Source organism: Bos grunniens, chromosome 27 (genome assembly GCF_055505025.1).
Source record: "Bos grunniens cultivar Pamir isolate PY7600 chromosome 27, Bosgru_T2T1.0, whole genome shotgun sequence".
NCBI lineage: Eukaryota > Metazoa > Chordata > Mammalia > Artiodactyla > Bovidae > Bos > Bos grunniens.
Genome location: NC_141191.1, coordinates 37390931 through 37407509, shown reverse-complemented (window position 1 = coordinate 37407509; position 16579 = coordinate 37390931). Strand labels below are relative to the sequence as shown.

Below are 16579 nucleotides of genomic sequence, written 5' to 3'. Positions count from 1 at the left end.
AGTTTCAGTCAGTTACAATTATCATCTCTCTTGAAGTTCATCTTTTGCCAGTAGGAGCCTCTTCAAGTTTGCCCCTGAGTCGTTGGGTCATGACTGTGGTTGTCTTTAATAGCATTCTTGTTATCTGGTATGGGAAGATAGCCTAAGACTCATCTTGTACACTTCCTGGAATATCTTGTACATTTCCAGGAATCAGTTTTTTTGTCCCCAAAAGACTGAGTTTACTTTGGTGGGAATTATATCTTAAGATTGTTAGGTTTCTGAGCTCTAGGGGTGTTGTCTTGAGTTTGTGATTGTCTTTAGGTCTCTTCAGTGGATAGAAACTAGAGAGATATGTCCTTATACAAGATCTTAAGAGTAAATACTGATTCTTGTAGTTCAGTCGTGATTTCCGGGTTTGCTCTCCTGATTTCATGATTTCAGGTGTTACTCTCCTCTGTTCTTCTGTTTCCCTTTTCTCCACACTGAGCATCTTGACACAGGAAATGTCAAAGACACAGGAAATGAGAAAATTAAAGTATCTCATAATTACTCATTTACTGCCTCCAATATTATACACATAACAGCTTGCAAATAGCAGTACTAATGCATGTGAACTAGTCGCTCAGTTGAGTCTCTGACTCTTTGTGACTGTATGAACGGCCTGCCAGGCTCCTCTGCCCATGGAATTATCCAGGCAAGAATACTGGAGTAGGTTGTCATTTCCTCCTCCAGGGGATCTTTCTGACCCAGGGACTGAACCTGTGTCTCTTTCATCTTTCATCTGCTTTGCAGATGGATTTTTTTTTTAATCACTGAGCCACCTCGAAAGCCCAGCAATACTAATACTATACAACTCATGTGTTGACGGATATATCTTTTTTGCAGCACATATTCACACTAATTTAAATACTTATACTATATCCATAGGATCTGAACATATAGCCACTACATACTATACCTTCTTCCTATAGCCATCTTTATCTTAATTTCATAAGTAATCATGTATGTTAGGCAACCGCCCATCTTCTATTGAGGTTTCCTAGTCATCTCAGTTGGAGAAGGCAATGGCACCCCTCTCCAGTACTCTTGCCTGGAAAATCTCATGGATGGAGGAGCCTGGTAGGCTGCAGTCCATGGGGTCGCTAAGAGTCGGGCACGACCGAGCGAGTTCACTTTCACTTTTCACATTCATGCATTGGAGAAGGAAATGGCAACCCACTCCAGTGTTCTTGCCTGGAGAATCCCAGGGACAGCAGAGCCTAGTGGGCTGCCGTCTGTGGGGTCACACAGAGTCGGACACGACTGAAGTGACTTAGCAGCAGCAGCAGTCATTTCAGTAGATACAGCAGGAGAGACATGAGAACAAAATTACCTGTTATTACTTTGAACTCTTTCTGTTGAAGTGTCGGGTTTGTTGGATATATATTTTCTTGAGAATATAAAATATGTTACTCTAATTTTTATAAAGAAATACTCTGCCGTTGAAAAGTCTGATGATGATTTAATATTGTTTTCCTTTAGGAAGAATTCAATTTTTAGAGGTGCAAATGTTTTTTTTAATTGTTAAAGTTCAATAATTTTCCTGGAATGTATTTTAGGAGTGGTTGCTCCAAATTGACATTCAGAGGACGTTCTTTTAATATATGCTTTCTTTAATTTCAATTTTAAGAAATGCCAGTGCATTTGCTTTATTTTATTTCCCTTTTGCTTTCAAGGTCTCTTATTATTCATATATTGGATCATCCTTGTCTTTTTTCAATTCATCACTTATTATTGAATCCCTTTTATCTCTACTTCTTGAGAATTTTAAATGTTTTCCTTGGTTTTACCTTCTATTTCTTTTAGAGAATTATTCATTGTGTTTATTCATCTTCTGCTTCTTCTAGTTTAGTCTTCATTTCTGAAGCCGTGATTTATTCTTTTTATTTCCACTTATTTTTGTGGTTCTTACACCTAATTTTTGAATTTTCTCATTTTGATCTTGTCCTTTCATGCCTTGTATCATTTTCTTAAAGTGTCTTCATTTGCTTTGAAATAGAAGGTTACTGTTTTGATCTGTTTTGAAAGCACTTATTTCTGATATGTTTTCATTTTATGTAAGCATGTTATTTTGCTCCTTTTGAAAATAACTTTTATGGCATATGATTTTTATGTTTTTCTCTTGCTTATTATCATGTATTTGTCTCTTGAACTTTTAGAAGGAAGTGTGTTTCAAGGTTTCCTCACTTAACAGAGCTGTTTTCTTTTTCCATTACTGACATGACTATGTGTGTGTGTATAGTATTTAAAAATACAAGGGCTTGTTTACTGAATATTTTTGGCTCTTTTTCACTTCTCCACATTTGTCTTAACCTCTCTTTTGTCTCCATTGTCCATGTTCTTAAATATTTTTAAAAATTTATTTCATACTGGAATAAACTTAATTTACAATGTGGTGTTAGCTTCTGGTATACAGAACAGTGATTCAGTTATACATCTATCTATTCATTTTCAGTTTTTTCCCATTTAGGTTATTATAGAATATTGAGCAGAGCTGCTAAGTCGATGCTGAGTCAATTCAGTTGTGTCCGACTCTCTGTGACCCCATAGACGGCAGCCCACCAGGCTCCCCTGTCCCTGGGATTCTCCAGGCAAGAATACTGGAGTGGGTTGCCATTTCCTTCTCCAATGCATGAAAGTGAAAAGTGAAAGTGAAGTCGCTCAGTCTTGTCCGACTCTTATCGATCCCATGGACTGCACCCTACCAGGCTTGTCCGTCCATGGGATTTTCCAGGCAAGAGTACTGGAGTGGGGTGCCATTGCCTTCTCTGATTGAGCAGAGCTCCCTGCCCTATACAGGAGGTCCTTGTTGGTTATCTGTTTTCAATATGGTGTGTATACATCAACCCCAAGATTCTGATTCTGCCTTCAGCATTGTCTTGTCAGTATCAAGTCTGTCCTAGAGATAATTCTAATGGGTTGTATTGAGAGTTCCAAGGGGCTAAACTGTGCCTGCCTCTTCTGACCTTACATAGACCTTGTGCCTTCCTGCTGTTGGCATGAGGCTGATCTTCCTAATTTCAACCGCTGTTCTCACGTGGATTTGCCGTGCTTTCTCACGAGGACCTGCTGGCTGCTGAGGGTCCTCCTGCTCTGAGATCCAACAATGCTCCATTGCATTACTCTTTTCCTGCACGGAGACTAATACCTACAAGGCTTCTAGATCTTGTTTGTTTTTATCCCATTGTATTTTGAAGTTTATGGGAATACTTTGACACCTAGTTTTGTTAGACCGTGAGTTTTTTCATTTGACTTTTGAGTTCTGCTTTTATTGGGGGATTTAGATAGATATTAAAACTGGTGCCACTGTGGTTAACATCTTCTCAGAATTCTCATTTTATTTGTGAGTATACAGTTTTTTATTCATCAGCAGATGTTTATTGAGTGGACTATGGCAGTTCCTCTTATAGACACTACAGGTCAAGCTGTGAATAAAACAGAGTTCCTGGCCTCAAGAAGCATACTTCACATTGGTAGAAGACAGACATTAAACATGTATACCAGTAAATAAGTGAGAAAATGTCAGGGATAAGTACATTCATTGAAAAAGATAAATAAGGTAATATGCATCCATTCCCCAGTCCATTTGAATATGTATGTATATATGAACAATCTATTAAATTATAATAATGTAATTATTTGTTATACATGCTGCTGCTGCTGCTAAGTCACTTCAGTCATGTCCGACTCTGTGCAACCCCATAGACGGCAGCCCACCAGCCCCCCCCGTCCCTGGGACTCTCCAGGCAAGAACACTGGAGTGGGTTGCCATTTCCTTCTCCAATGCATGAAAGTGAAAAGTGAAAGTGAAGTCGCTCAGTCGTGTCCGACTCTGTGCGACTCCATGGACTGCAGCCTACCAGGCTCCTCCGTCCATGGGATTTTCCAGGCAAGAGTACTGGAGTGGGGTGCCATTGTTATACATGTATGTGCATAAATATGTATATATGTGTATGTGTGTTTCTGCTCAATTGCTTAGTAGAGTCCAGTTCTTTGTGACCCCAAAGACCATAGCCCATCATCATCCTCCTTGTCATGGGATTCTCTAGGCAAGAATACTGGAGTGAGTTGCCATTTTCTCCTCAGGGGATCTTCCTGACCCAGAGATCAAACTTGTGTCTCTTACGTCTCCTGCATTGGCAGGCGGGTTCTTTACCCCTGTGCCATCTGGGAGTCATATATATATATATATATATATAAAATTTGAGAAGTACTTTCCAAATTGCAAAGTATGTCTGCATATGGTTTTGTCTCTATGTTGTGTCGGACTCTTGGGGCCCCATGGACTGTAGCTTGCCAGGCTCCTCTGGCCATGGGATTCTCCAAGCAACAATACTGGAGTGGATTGCCATTTCATTCTGCAGGGGATCTTCCCAACCCAGGAATCGAACCCGGGTCTCCTGCATTGCAGGCAGATTCTTTACCAACTGAACTATGAAGGAAGCTATGTCTCCATGTATTGTATTCCTTTATCCTGACTTTTATCTCATGAATAGACAAACAGGGCGGATTTTATTTCATAGATAACTGGGGAGAAATTTCAGATTCAATAATTATAAGTGACATCTAGTACATTTAAAGCCAGGACTTGAACTAGCATCTTTTGAATCCATATGTGCTCCTCTTTAATTCAGTATTTTGTGTTTTTTCTTAGGACATCAAGGAAAACAACATGATAATACATTTTTAGACCAAAGAATGAGCGTTCTAGTATAAATAGTGAGATATTTGCTACGTGGTGCGAAGTGTGTGGGCAGACACCCAAGTGCAGTTGTGAGGGAAGAAAGAGATCTGTTGGTGGTGGGTGGGCTTGGGGAAGCCCGGTTAGGGAGATGGCATCTGAGTGACCCTTTCGTGTGCAGAGACTGGGGAAATCTCAGGTGGGAGGAGCTGTGTGAAGAAGGACATGTAGGGGAAGTCCTCCCTATGGTTGTAGAATGGGGGGGTGGGTGGGTATTCACTCATCCATGCCAGCCCCCAGGTGCCAGGCACTGTGCTGGGGCAGAGACAGAAAGATCAACAGGGCCTTCCTCTCCCGGGGAACCTACTGCTCTCCAACCTGAGACAGAGATGGGATCGGAAGCCCTGAATTTTAGCTCACCTGCAGCATCTGACCAGGGCAGGAAGGCAGCCTAGGAAGGGCAGAGATACTGGCAGCTGGGACTTCAGACCATCTTTTAGCAGGTCCTTTGGTGTTCCTGACCTTGAAAAAAATCAGTTCGGTTGGGGCATATTATGTATGAAAAGCAGTAGAAAAGTGTGTTGAACATTAGGTCCTAGCAGACTTTAAATGTCACGACGAGGAATTTATTTTTAGGTAGTAGTAAAGAGCCCTTGAAAGTTTCTGACGGGAAGACTTGACCTAAGATGCCAGTGCCTTGTCATGGAAATAGCACTGCCTTGACTTCCATGAGTCAAGGATTCAAAAATCAGCACCTCCCCACATGGTCAACAACTGACATGTTGGAGAATTTACGTAAACTCTAGCTTCACTTTCCTGACCTGTGAAAATGGGAATTTATTCATTTGGCTATTCACTGACTTCTTCCTTTTTCCTTCCTTCATTCTTTAGTTAAACTAGTATTTAATAATTATTCACTTTGATCTCAAGTTATGCCATCCAACCCTGTACCCACTGGCCCATGGAGCCCCTGAACACTTGAAACACAGGTAACCTGAGCTGAGTTGTGCTGTAAGTGTAAACTCCGGACTCCAAAGTCTTAGTACATAGGAGTATAGGACTATAAAATGCCTCCTTAATAATTTCTATGTTGAATACATGTGGAAAGGAAAATAGTTTGAATATATCAGACTAAATAAAATATATTTAAAAAATTAATTTCATGGGTTCTTATAATTTTCTAATATGGCTGTTAAAATTTTTAATGTGGCTGTATTTGTGGCTTGTACTGTAGACTCCAGGCCAGTGCTTCTGCTCTAGATATGGCCACACGGTCCTGAATAATTTAGTGGTAGGAGACAGATAGGAAATAAGTTGATTTAAAACCCTAAATTATATAATTGTAGAACATGAACTAAGTGCTATAAAGAGTCTAAAGGAGAGGCATGCGATGGAGAAGGACTCGGGCTGTGACGGGAGTGATGGGAGAAAAGATAAACGTAGAGTGAGAGGTGGAGAGAAATAGACCGTTTGGTGGGGGGGTGGTGAGGGAAAAGGGAAGAGGAAGAAGTCCTAAGCCTGTTTTAGAGTCATGGAGACTAATTGCTGGGAAACATGCAAGGCACCGTGTGTGACTCGGAAGAGGACTGTGTGGAGACCGTGGAGCCTGAGAGCGTGGCTGGCAGAGGTGACTAGGGCTGCTTCCGAGGTGGACCTCTCTGCCGTGGATGGCATTCCGATTTTCTTTCTTTATTTTTTCAGATAACCAAGCTTTAATAAAGGTGGTACTTGTGACTTGACATACAATTTCCGTATTTCTTTATTCTAGTCAGTCCATTTGACATACTTTTTAAAGCATGAGACACTCAAAATGTGGAGACAGATGAAATATAATCCGTAACAGTGAAAGGTAATCTCAACCATAAACAGGTAAACCCATCAATTATGATTGAAACAGATTCGAGCGACAATGAAACAAGCACATACATGGCGTTCTGGTTTTAAAGCCACCTCAACTCTGTCTGATCTTCAGACAGCTTTTCCTTTGGAAGTTTCTAGATTTTCAGAGCTCTCAGACCTTTCTCTGCCCCTCCTGCGTCTCCCACCACCTTTGTGCTGGTGGCACAGCGGTGCGGTGGCGATGCTTTTGTTTGCCACTTCTGTTAGTTACTGGGGCTCATCTGAGTTATGCGTTTGTCCTCTCTCGGGAGGCTCTGGTTCATTCCTCCCTTTTGGGGTCTTGTAAGTCCTGTTACCACCTGTTTAAACACTTCTTCAGTGGCTGGGAAACCACCCAGTGCCTTCCAAATGCCAAAGGCCCACAGAGAAGTCTATACCTCCAGGGGAGACACCTCCCGTCTCTCTTTCCCTTATTGTCAAGAGGACCACTTTCCCCAATCCTATGGCCGTGGAGGGATGGTTTCCATTCAAGGTTCAGGGTGTGTATCTTTAGTCAATGCTGGGACATGAGGCTCTGGCCAGCTTTCTTGCAGACACTGTCCCTTCCTCTTGGAATATCTGGTCACCTTCCAGTTTCCCAGCCAGCAGATAGCCTTCTTGTGTGGGCAGACTCCCATGACAGCACACCATTGCCACTATGTCCATTTCAGTATTGAGTCTGAACTCTACGCCGACTGACCTTTTCCTGAGACAGAGCAAGTAATGTTGGCAAGAGAGCAGGGGAGAGGTGACTTTATGTGGAAAACAGATGTACACGAACAAGTTAGAACTGGTTCGTGCATGGCCACTTTATTCATTCCGCAGCTGTTTGGTTCATGCTGAGTTTTTTCCATGTAACTAGACGCATGGCAGACTTGGAGATGGGGAAGAAGTATCATGCCTCAAGTTCTTGCCTTCAAGATGTTCTTGCAGTGACAATCCTAATTAAAAAAATGCAAATGAAATAATTAAAGAAATATATCTAATCAAAACTTAAGGCACAGATGTTCAGGACGGGGAGAGGTCAGCCACGAAGCTGTGGATGAAGTTAACAAGGGTCCTAGATAAAATGGACCAGCATCTGAGTGTAATTTGAATAGGCTGGGACGACAGAGAACGGCACGACCTAAATGGAGTGCGACAGGATGCCTGAGAGAGAACAGTGGGAGAAGGATTGCTCAGGACCCTGCAGTCAATCAGGAAGAATTTTTCTAGGTCTTTTGGTCCAAGTAAAGTAGGAGAGAAGAAGAAGGAACAGTGTTTCCCGCTCACTGCCTCTTTTCAGAGTTAGATACTAGACAATAAGCAATGACATATATAACTCTGGAAATAGTTGCATTTATTGGACATTTCATCTTACTGCATGGTATATGCTGGGACCTACAGTTATTTCTGACTGTAGCAGAGAATGTCAGGTGGCTTTCGGCTTTAAGTGTAGCTTAGTAGCAGCTACAGATAGAGTTCTATTATAGCCGAGAAATGCCTTTAGCTAAAATGGACACTGGTGATCAGAATTCCAAGGACGTCAGCTAGTCCTGAGATATATACTACTACAATGAAGCCCATGCAAAGAAAATACTTTTAATTTATTTTTCCCTTTCTCAGTTGATTTGCCTCCAAGCAAAAGAAGCCCAGAAAAGAAAAGTTATGCTTCAAATGTTGGTATTTCTTTGAGATTTTAGAACATTTAAATGTATCACTTTTTCCCCCCCTCTAACAGTTTTATTGAGATATGATTCATATCCCCTACAACTCACTGCAGTTGTAGAGGATGGACGTGTAGACGGGGTTGTGGGGATGAACTGGAAGATTGGGACCGATACATGTAGACTGCCGTGTGTGCATATGTCACGTGTAGCCAGTGGGCGCCTGCTGCATAGCACAGGGAGCTCAGTGTTCTGTGATGGCCTAGAGGGAAGGGGTGGGGGTGGGGGTGGGGGTGGAAGGGAGGCTCAAGAGGGAAGGATATATGCAAACTTGTAGCTGATTAACTTTGCAGTCCTGCAGAGACTAACACCACGTTGTAAGGCAACTATGCAAGTGAGCAAGCAAAGTCGCTTCAGTCGTGTCCAACTCTTTGTGACCCCATGGACTGTAGCCCACCAGGCTCCTCTGTTCACGGGATTTCCCAGGCAAGAAAATTGGAGTGGGCTGCCATTTCCTTCTACTCCAGGGGATCTTTCCGCCCAGGGATCCATGCTGCGTCTCTTGAATCTCCCACATTGGATAGAAGGTTCTTTACCGTTAGCACCACCTGGGAATATACCAGTTAGAAATATAAAATGTACAATACACTGGCCTTTGGAGCAGTCACAGAGCTGTGAAACTGTTATCACAATAAACTGTAGAATATCATCCTCACCAAAAAGAGACCCTGTACCTGTTGAGGTGCGTCTGTTTTCCCTCACTCTTTCTCTTCTTTTCCTACTCTGCAGCAATCACTATGTGACTTTGCTGTTTTTGTAGATTTTCCTACTCTGAAAATTTCATATAAATGGAATCATACAGTATACAGTCTTTTGTAGCTTTTTTCACTTAGCATAATGTTTTTGAGGTTTACCTGGGTTATAGCACCTATCGGTACCTTGTTCTTTTTCTTGCTGATAACGGGCCATTATATGGATTATGGCACATTTTATTTACCTGTTCTTCAGGTGATAGGCATATGGGTTACTTCCACATCTGGGCTTTATGAAGTATGCTGTTATGAATTTTTATGTACACATAAAAATTTTCATAAAATTTTCATGTGGACATGTATTTTTCTCTTGAATGAAATATACATTCAATTCCCACTTTTCATGTGTTGATAGTTACTTTCTGTGAAGTCACCAGCTCTGGGTTAGCAAATACTGGGCTATAGCTTCTAGGGGAAGTACAGGGTTAATTTCCTGCAAGCCGCTGGTCCCAAGACTTTGATCAATCATCCATCAATAGGTAACCTCATTTTATGCATTTCTCTTTAACTGTACATTATTTAATATACATTTCTTAAAAATAATTGCTTATATGTAATTCTTTTTATAATAAAATGAGCTGAGAAATGTTTAAATATTTTCCTGACTCTGGGTAAGATGGTACATTTCATTGACTTTTAGCCTTACAATAATGCAGTCCATTGTATTTTTTCCATTGATTATCTTATGAATCCACACACTTAGTCACTTTTCCAGCCTTTCCACAGCTTCATCATGCACTACAGATATTAATTTACCACTTTCTCGAGTGATCTCACATCTGGATCAGTGAATTTTTTCTTCCTTATTCTGGATGTACAATATTGTTGATGGATTAACACCAAACTCATACAGCGAACATCACTATAATGCATGCGTGAATGAAGCTGGTCTAACACATGTATTTTCTCTATAAGGCGCTCCCAGCCTTCCTGTGCTTGCGAACACTATCCAGCCCTTCAACATTACCCTTGGGGGTCATTTGAAGCAATGAAATAACCAACAAAAAGCACACACACAAAAAAAGAATGTGAAACTGAACCGGCCATGAAAAGAACACTTGTTTACAGCGTTAGAGGCAAGAAGGCAGTGTTGCCTTGTTAAGCTCAGCTGAGAACATGTGTGGCAGGTGAAAAATTTTTTGACACTCTGCACGTGCCCATGAATTACCACCAAAGCACCACAAGTTTGAATTTGGGGCTTTCAAATAAATATTTGCAAGTAGGTAAGTTTGCAAATGCAGGCTCTCCTGACTGTCTGAAAGAAGAGTGTTCCTATGAAACCTTTCATATGCTGAAATGGCATAAAGCAAAGAAACGATTAGCTTAGAATACATCTTACTATTAGAGACACAAAATAGATTGAGTTAAAGCACAGAAGCTCAGAGGCAGTTCCGAGCTATGGCGGCTTGATGCCGAGATGCTGCGTAATTCCTGGTGAAGGGGCTGCTGCGGGGTGCACGCTGGCTTTAAAAAAGGCCAATGCAAAACAAAAGCTGAATGCTATTTTCATTTTTCAGATTTTCCCCTTAAAAGCCAAAATCCCCTTGGGATTTCTTTCAGTTAGTGAAGCAGGTGCTAATGGAGGTCTTTCGCAAAAGCAAACTTCCAAAACGTTGGGATACCGGTACACACCTGTAGATTGCATTTAGCGCTGGAATTGCCGGACCATTTGGTAACTCCATGTTTCACCTTTTAAAGACCTGTCAGGCGGTTTTCCAGTGTTGCTGGTGCCATTTTGCATTCTCACCGGGAGTGGACGGGGGTTCCTGGTTCTCCACATCTTTGCTAATGCCATTCATCACCCGTCTTTTTTATACTAACCATTCTGCAGTCCATGGGGTCGCAGAGTTGGACACGACTGAGTGACTGAGCTGAACTGATTCTAGTAGTTATGAAGTGGTATCTCATTGTGGTTTGTTTGCATTTTCCTGATAGTGATGTCAAGCACTTTTTAATGTTTTTATTCACCATTTCTTCATAGAAATGTCTATTCAGGCCCTTTACTTAACTCTACTTATTTTAATATGATGTAACTGACATACAGCATTGTATTAGTTTAAGGTATATGGCATAATGGCTCAGAGGTTAAAGCGTCTGCCTGCAATGCGCGAGACCTGGGTTCGATCCCTGGGTCGGGAATATTCCCCTGGAGAAGGAAATGGCAACCCACTCCAGTATTCTTGCCTGGAGAATCCCATGGACAGAGGAACCTGGTGGGCTACAGTCCACGGGGTGGCAAAGAGTCGGACACAACTGAGCGACTTCACTTTCACTTTCTTCAAGGTATACAGCATAATGATTTAAGTTACATACTTACATACATCCTGAATTACCACAGTAATTTAGGTGTACATCCATTGTCTCATACAGATAAAAAATTAAACTAGCAAAAGTACTTTTGCTATGATAAAACTCTTAGGATTTTCTCATGTAAGAGCTTTCATATATATCATATACCAGTGCTAATAAATCTTGTTATGATATGTTATATCCATAGAACTTACTTATCTCATCACTGGAAGTTTGTACCTTTTGATCTCCTTTGTCACCATGCAATATCACATTATTGTTAAGTTTCCTCACCATACATTTCATCCTCTGACCCATTTATTTTGTAACTGGGAGTGTGTACCTCTTAACTTCCTTCACCTAATTCACCCATCCCCCTACCTGCCTTCTCTCTGGCAACCACCTGTTTGTACTTTTGACTTTGTTTCTTTTCTGTTATGTTTGTTCATTTGTCTTGGTTTTTAGATTCCACCTGTAAGTGAAATAATACAGGATTTATTTTTCCCCATGTAGCATACCTTCTAGGTCTGTCCATGTGGTCACAGATGGCAAAATTTCATTCCTTTTTATGACTACCGTCCATCCATTTGTTAATGCACACTTTGGTTGCTTCCATATCTTGGCTATTGCAAATAATCCTGCATTGAACATTGGGCTGCAAATATCATTTCAAATTACTGTTTTGGTTTTCTTTGGAAGCCCAGAAATGGAATTGCTGGATCATATAGTAGCTTTGTTTTTAATTTTTAGGAACCTCGGTACACTTGTTCACAGGCTTTACACTCCACTCCACTGCTTTACACTCCAAACAGTGGGGCACAAGGTCCCCTTTTCTCTCCGTTCTAGCTGACACTTGTTATTTACTGTCTTTTTGAAAGTAGCCATTCCAACAGGTGTGGGGTTTTAGCTCCTTGTGGTTTTGATTTGCATTTCCCTGATGACTAGCAATGTTCAGCGGAGAAGGCAACCGCACCCCACTCCAGTACTCTTGCCTGGAAAATCCCATGGGTGGAGGAGCCTGGTAGGCTGCAGTCCAGTCGGACATGACTGAGCGACTTCACTTTCACTTTTCACTTTCATGCATTGGAGAAGGAAATGGCAACCCACTCCAGTGTTCTTGCCTGGAGAATCCCAGGGACGGGGGAGCCTGGTGGGCTGCCATCTATGGGGTCACACAGAGTCGGACACGACTGAAGTAACTTAACAGCAGCAGCGATGTTCAGCAACTTTTCACATGATTGTTGTCTGTTTGTCTTCTTTGGGGAAAAAATGTCTCTTCAACTCCTGTGCTCATTATTTAATCAAATTTTTATTGTGAGTTGTGTGAGTTCTTTATATATTTTGGGTATTAACCTCTTTGATTTGCAAATATCTTCTCTGGTTTGGTAGGTTGTCTTGTTGTTTTGTTGACGGTTTCCTTTTCTATGCAGAAGTCTTTGGTGTGATAATAGTCCCATTGTGTATATTTGTTTCCCTTACCTGAGAATACATATCCAAAAAGATATTTCTCAGACTGATGTCAAAGACTGTACTACCCACGTCTTTTTCTAAGCATCACTGCAGCTTCCTTGAGGATGCTGTTTGCCAGATATGTCTTTTCATCCTTTTGGTTTCATTCATATGTATCATTGAATCCAAAGTGTGTGTCCTCCGGACAACATATTGATCTGTCAAATTTTCTCTTTATCCAGTCTTATCCTCTCTATTTTGATTAGACAAAACTTTCACGCTGCTCCCCAGGTGGCACAGTGGTAAAGAATCCTCTTGCCAATGCGGGAGACGTGGGTGTGATCTCTGGGTCAGGAAGATGCCCTGGAGCAGAAACTGGTGCCCCTCTGTAGTGTTCTCGCCTGGAAAAGTCCATGGACAGAGGAGCTTGGTGGCCACAGTCCACTGGGTCATGAAGAGTCAGACTCGGCTGAAGGCCTGGGTGGCAGCAGTGCTTTCGCACTGTTGCTAAATAGTTGGGGTTATGTCTACTATTTTAGTTTTTATTTTCTGTATGAATTATGTCCTTTTCTTCTCTTGTTTCTCTCATATCACCTTCTTTTGCATTAGCAGAGTATTTTGTACTGGGCTTTCCTGGTGGTTCAGATAGTAAAGAATCTGCCTACAGTACAGGAGGCCCTTTGCATTAAGAGAGTATTTTGTATTACACCACTCTAGTTCCTTAAGTGATTTTTCACTGTATTATTTTGCATTATTTATTTAGCGATTGTTCTAGGGTTTACATATACATCCTAACATCAGAATTTACTCGATTTATACTGACTTAATTTTAACCAGATATAGAAATACTTCTCCTATTTAGCTGTCTTCTCCCTATTTTTCGTGCTACTACTATTATGTGTATTCTGCCTAGGCATGTCATAAATCCAATGATACACTGTTATAATTGCTGTTTTATGCAATTTTATAAGGAAGCTAGAAATGAAAGAAAGACAGTATGTATTTTAGTGTTTGCTGTAATAACCTTATTTATTCTCTATGGTTCTTAACATTAACTCCTGTGGATTTGAGTTGCAACCTTATGATATAGATTTGGTCCCACCTACCTCCTTTGTGCTATTATTATCCTCTATACTATATTTCTATGTATTATTGACCCGACTATATAGATATATACATGTGATTATATATATATTTTTAATTTTCTAAGAGAAAAAAGGAGACACATGCATTTGTGTTGTCTCTTATAATTATATAATTACCTTTCCTGGTGCTCTTTGTTTCTTTTTGTGAAATTCAAATTATTGTCTCATGTCTTTTGCTTTCAGGTAGAACTCCCTTTAGTATTCCCAAGGCAATGGCACCCCACTCCAGTACTCTTGCCTGGCAAATCCCATGGGTGGAGGAGCCTGGTAGGCTGCAGTTCATGGGGTCACTGAGAGTCAGACACGACCGAGCGAGTTCACTTTCACTTTTCACTTTCATGCATTGGAGAAGGAAATGGCAACCCACTCCAGTGTTCTTGCCTTGAGAATCCCAGGGACGGGGGAGCCTGGTGGGCTGCTGTCTATGGGGTCACACAGAGTCAGACACGACTGAAGTGACTTAGCAGTAGTGTGAATCTGCTAGTAACAAATTCAGTTTTTAAAAAAAATCTCTGGATGCCTTTATTTGACCTTAAATTTTGAAAGGATGTTTTGCTGGACATAAGATTCTTGGTCGGTAGATTTTTTTTTTTTCTTTCAGCCTTCTGAGTATGTCATCACACTGTCTTCTGATCTTCACTGTTTCTGATGAGAAATCATCTGTTTATCTTGTTGTGATTGCCTTGTGTGTAGTGAGCTGCATTTCTTTGTTGCTTCAAAAATTTCTGTTTTTGGCTTTCAGTGTTTTTGTACTATGATGTATTGTGATGCGGATCATTTTCTGCTTATCCTACTTGAGTTTTGTTAAACTTCTTGGAAGTGTATGCGAATATTTTTCTTTAAATTTGGGAAGTTTTCAATCAATATTTTTTAATATGTTTTTCTCCTCCATTCTCTTTCTATTCTCCTGGTATTATAATTAAGTGCATATGTTGGTGTGATTAATGGTGTTCTACATTTCTCTAGGATAGTCTTCATTTTTTTTTTTTCATTCTTGTTTTTCTTTCTTTTCTGAATTGCATAATCTCTATTTTTTTTTTTCGGTCTTCAAAACCAGTGATTCTTTCTTATGCAAGCTCAAAACTACTGATGAGTCTCTCTAATGAAGTTTTAATTTCAGTCACTGTACTTTTTACTCCAGAATATCCATTTTATTTTTCATTATTTCTATTTCTTTAGTGATATTCTCTATTTTACAGCATATTGGCATCATACATTCCATTATTTAAGTATGATTCCCTTTAATTCTCTGAACACATCAGTAATTGAAATCTATGGTGTTGTTTTGAAGTCTTTGCCAGATAAACTTAATATCTGGACCATCTTTTTGTTGTCTTTTTTTCCCTTGTAAATGTGTTACATTTTTCTTCTTTTTTTTTTGCCTACTTTGTAATTTTTATTGTTGTTGGAAACTGGATATTTTAGGTAATGTAGCAATGTTGGAAACTGATTCTCCCACTCTCTTGAACTTGTTTTTGTTGTAGATTGCTTATTTATTTGTCCAGTGTCTTTACTAGATTATTTTAATTATATCCCTTTCCCCAACTATATGTAGTTGCAGATTCCTCAGAGGAACATCCTTAGGAGAGTGCACAGTCATTGTGGGCTGACGGTGGGTTTTGCAGGACTCCAGTGGACTGTCTCTTTCCCTGGTCTCCTCTGTTAAGCTGTCTCCCTCTACTGGAATCATACCTAGCTCTTAGGCTCTGCTTGTTGCTGGATGATTGCTCTGTTGTTTCTACCAGTACTCTAAGATATAAATGCTGATCTGATTAAATTTAGTCCCTTTTGTATCATTCGTTTTTAAGGCAAGTCTTTGCAGTTTGTTCTGACAATGAGAAGGCTGGCCTTAGCTGTCTCTTTCTCTGGTTCTCTCTGGTAAACTAGCTTGTTGCTCTGATGGAGCCATCGGCTATTTCTTAATTGCTTACCACCAAAACCGCCATTGCTCTTGAGAGCATCCTTATGCTTAAACCTTCCCACACTCTATTCAAACACAGTCTGTTCCTCTGGGGATAGCTTAGCATCTCTCTGTTCTTATAGTACCTCATTTCCCCTCTGTTTTTATGGAAAAATCTCTGAGCCACTGCTTTTCTCAGAGCGACTGCTCTGCTTCATTATCTGGGCTGAGGTGGCAGCCTCTGGTCTTCTTAGCTTGTTTCCCAGGCACAGAACCTTTGTCCGACAAGCAAACTGGGGCACATCAGATCACGGTTCCAATATTCTGGACCAGCTGTGTGGGGGATGGAGCTTCTGTCCTACGAATAAGAGTGAAGGGAGAGAGTACCTGATCTCTGGGTTGCTTTGCTGGGAATTTAGTTTCTGCATCTTGGAGCTGAAGGGGATGCAGTTCAGGTTAGTGGCCTGCTCTTCCTGATATCTCCTAACTGGGAGCTGATGGGAAAGGAAGCCCTAATTTCTTGACCACACACAGTGGAGTGGAGCTGCCATCATGCTGAGCTGGGGAGTCCAGAGGGAGAGCAAGGGTTGTCTCTGTAGTGCCATGGAACTTTCACTGTTCTTACTTAGAGTTAGTATGTTTTCCTGAAAAAATATTTTAATGTGGTATTTACTTTTAGGATAATTTTCAAAGACTTTGAATAATTTTTTAAACAAATAACTTGCACCATTTATAGCTGTTTTGCTGGGGAACAATGT

The 16579-nt window shown here is 40.7% G+C and overlaps 1 protein-coding gene across 11 annotated transcripts in view; it reads left to right on the top strand.

The window, feature by feature from the left end:
• ZMAT4 (zinc finger matrin-type 4) overlaps positions 1-16579 on the top strand; it is a 377855-nt gene that overhangs the window by 186265 nt on the left and 175011 nt on the right. The gene's annotated exons all lie outside the window — the stretch shown is intronic.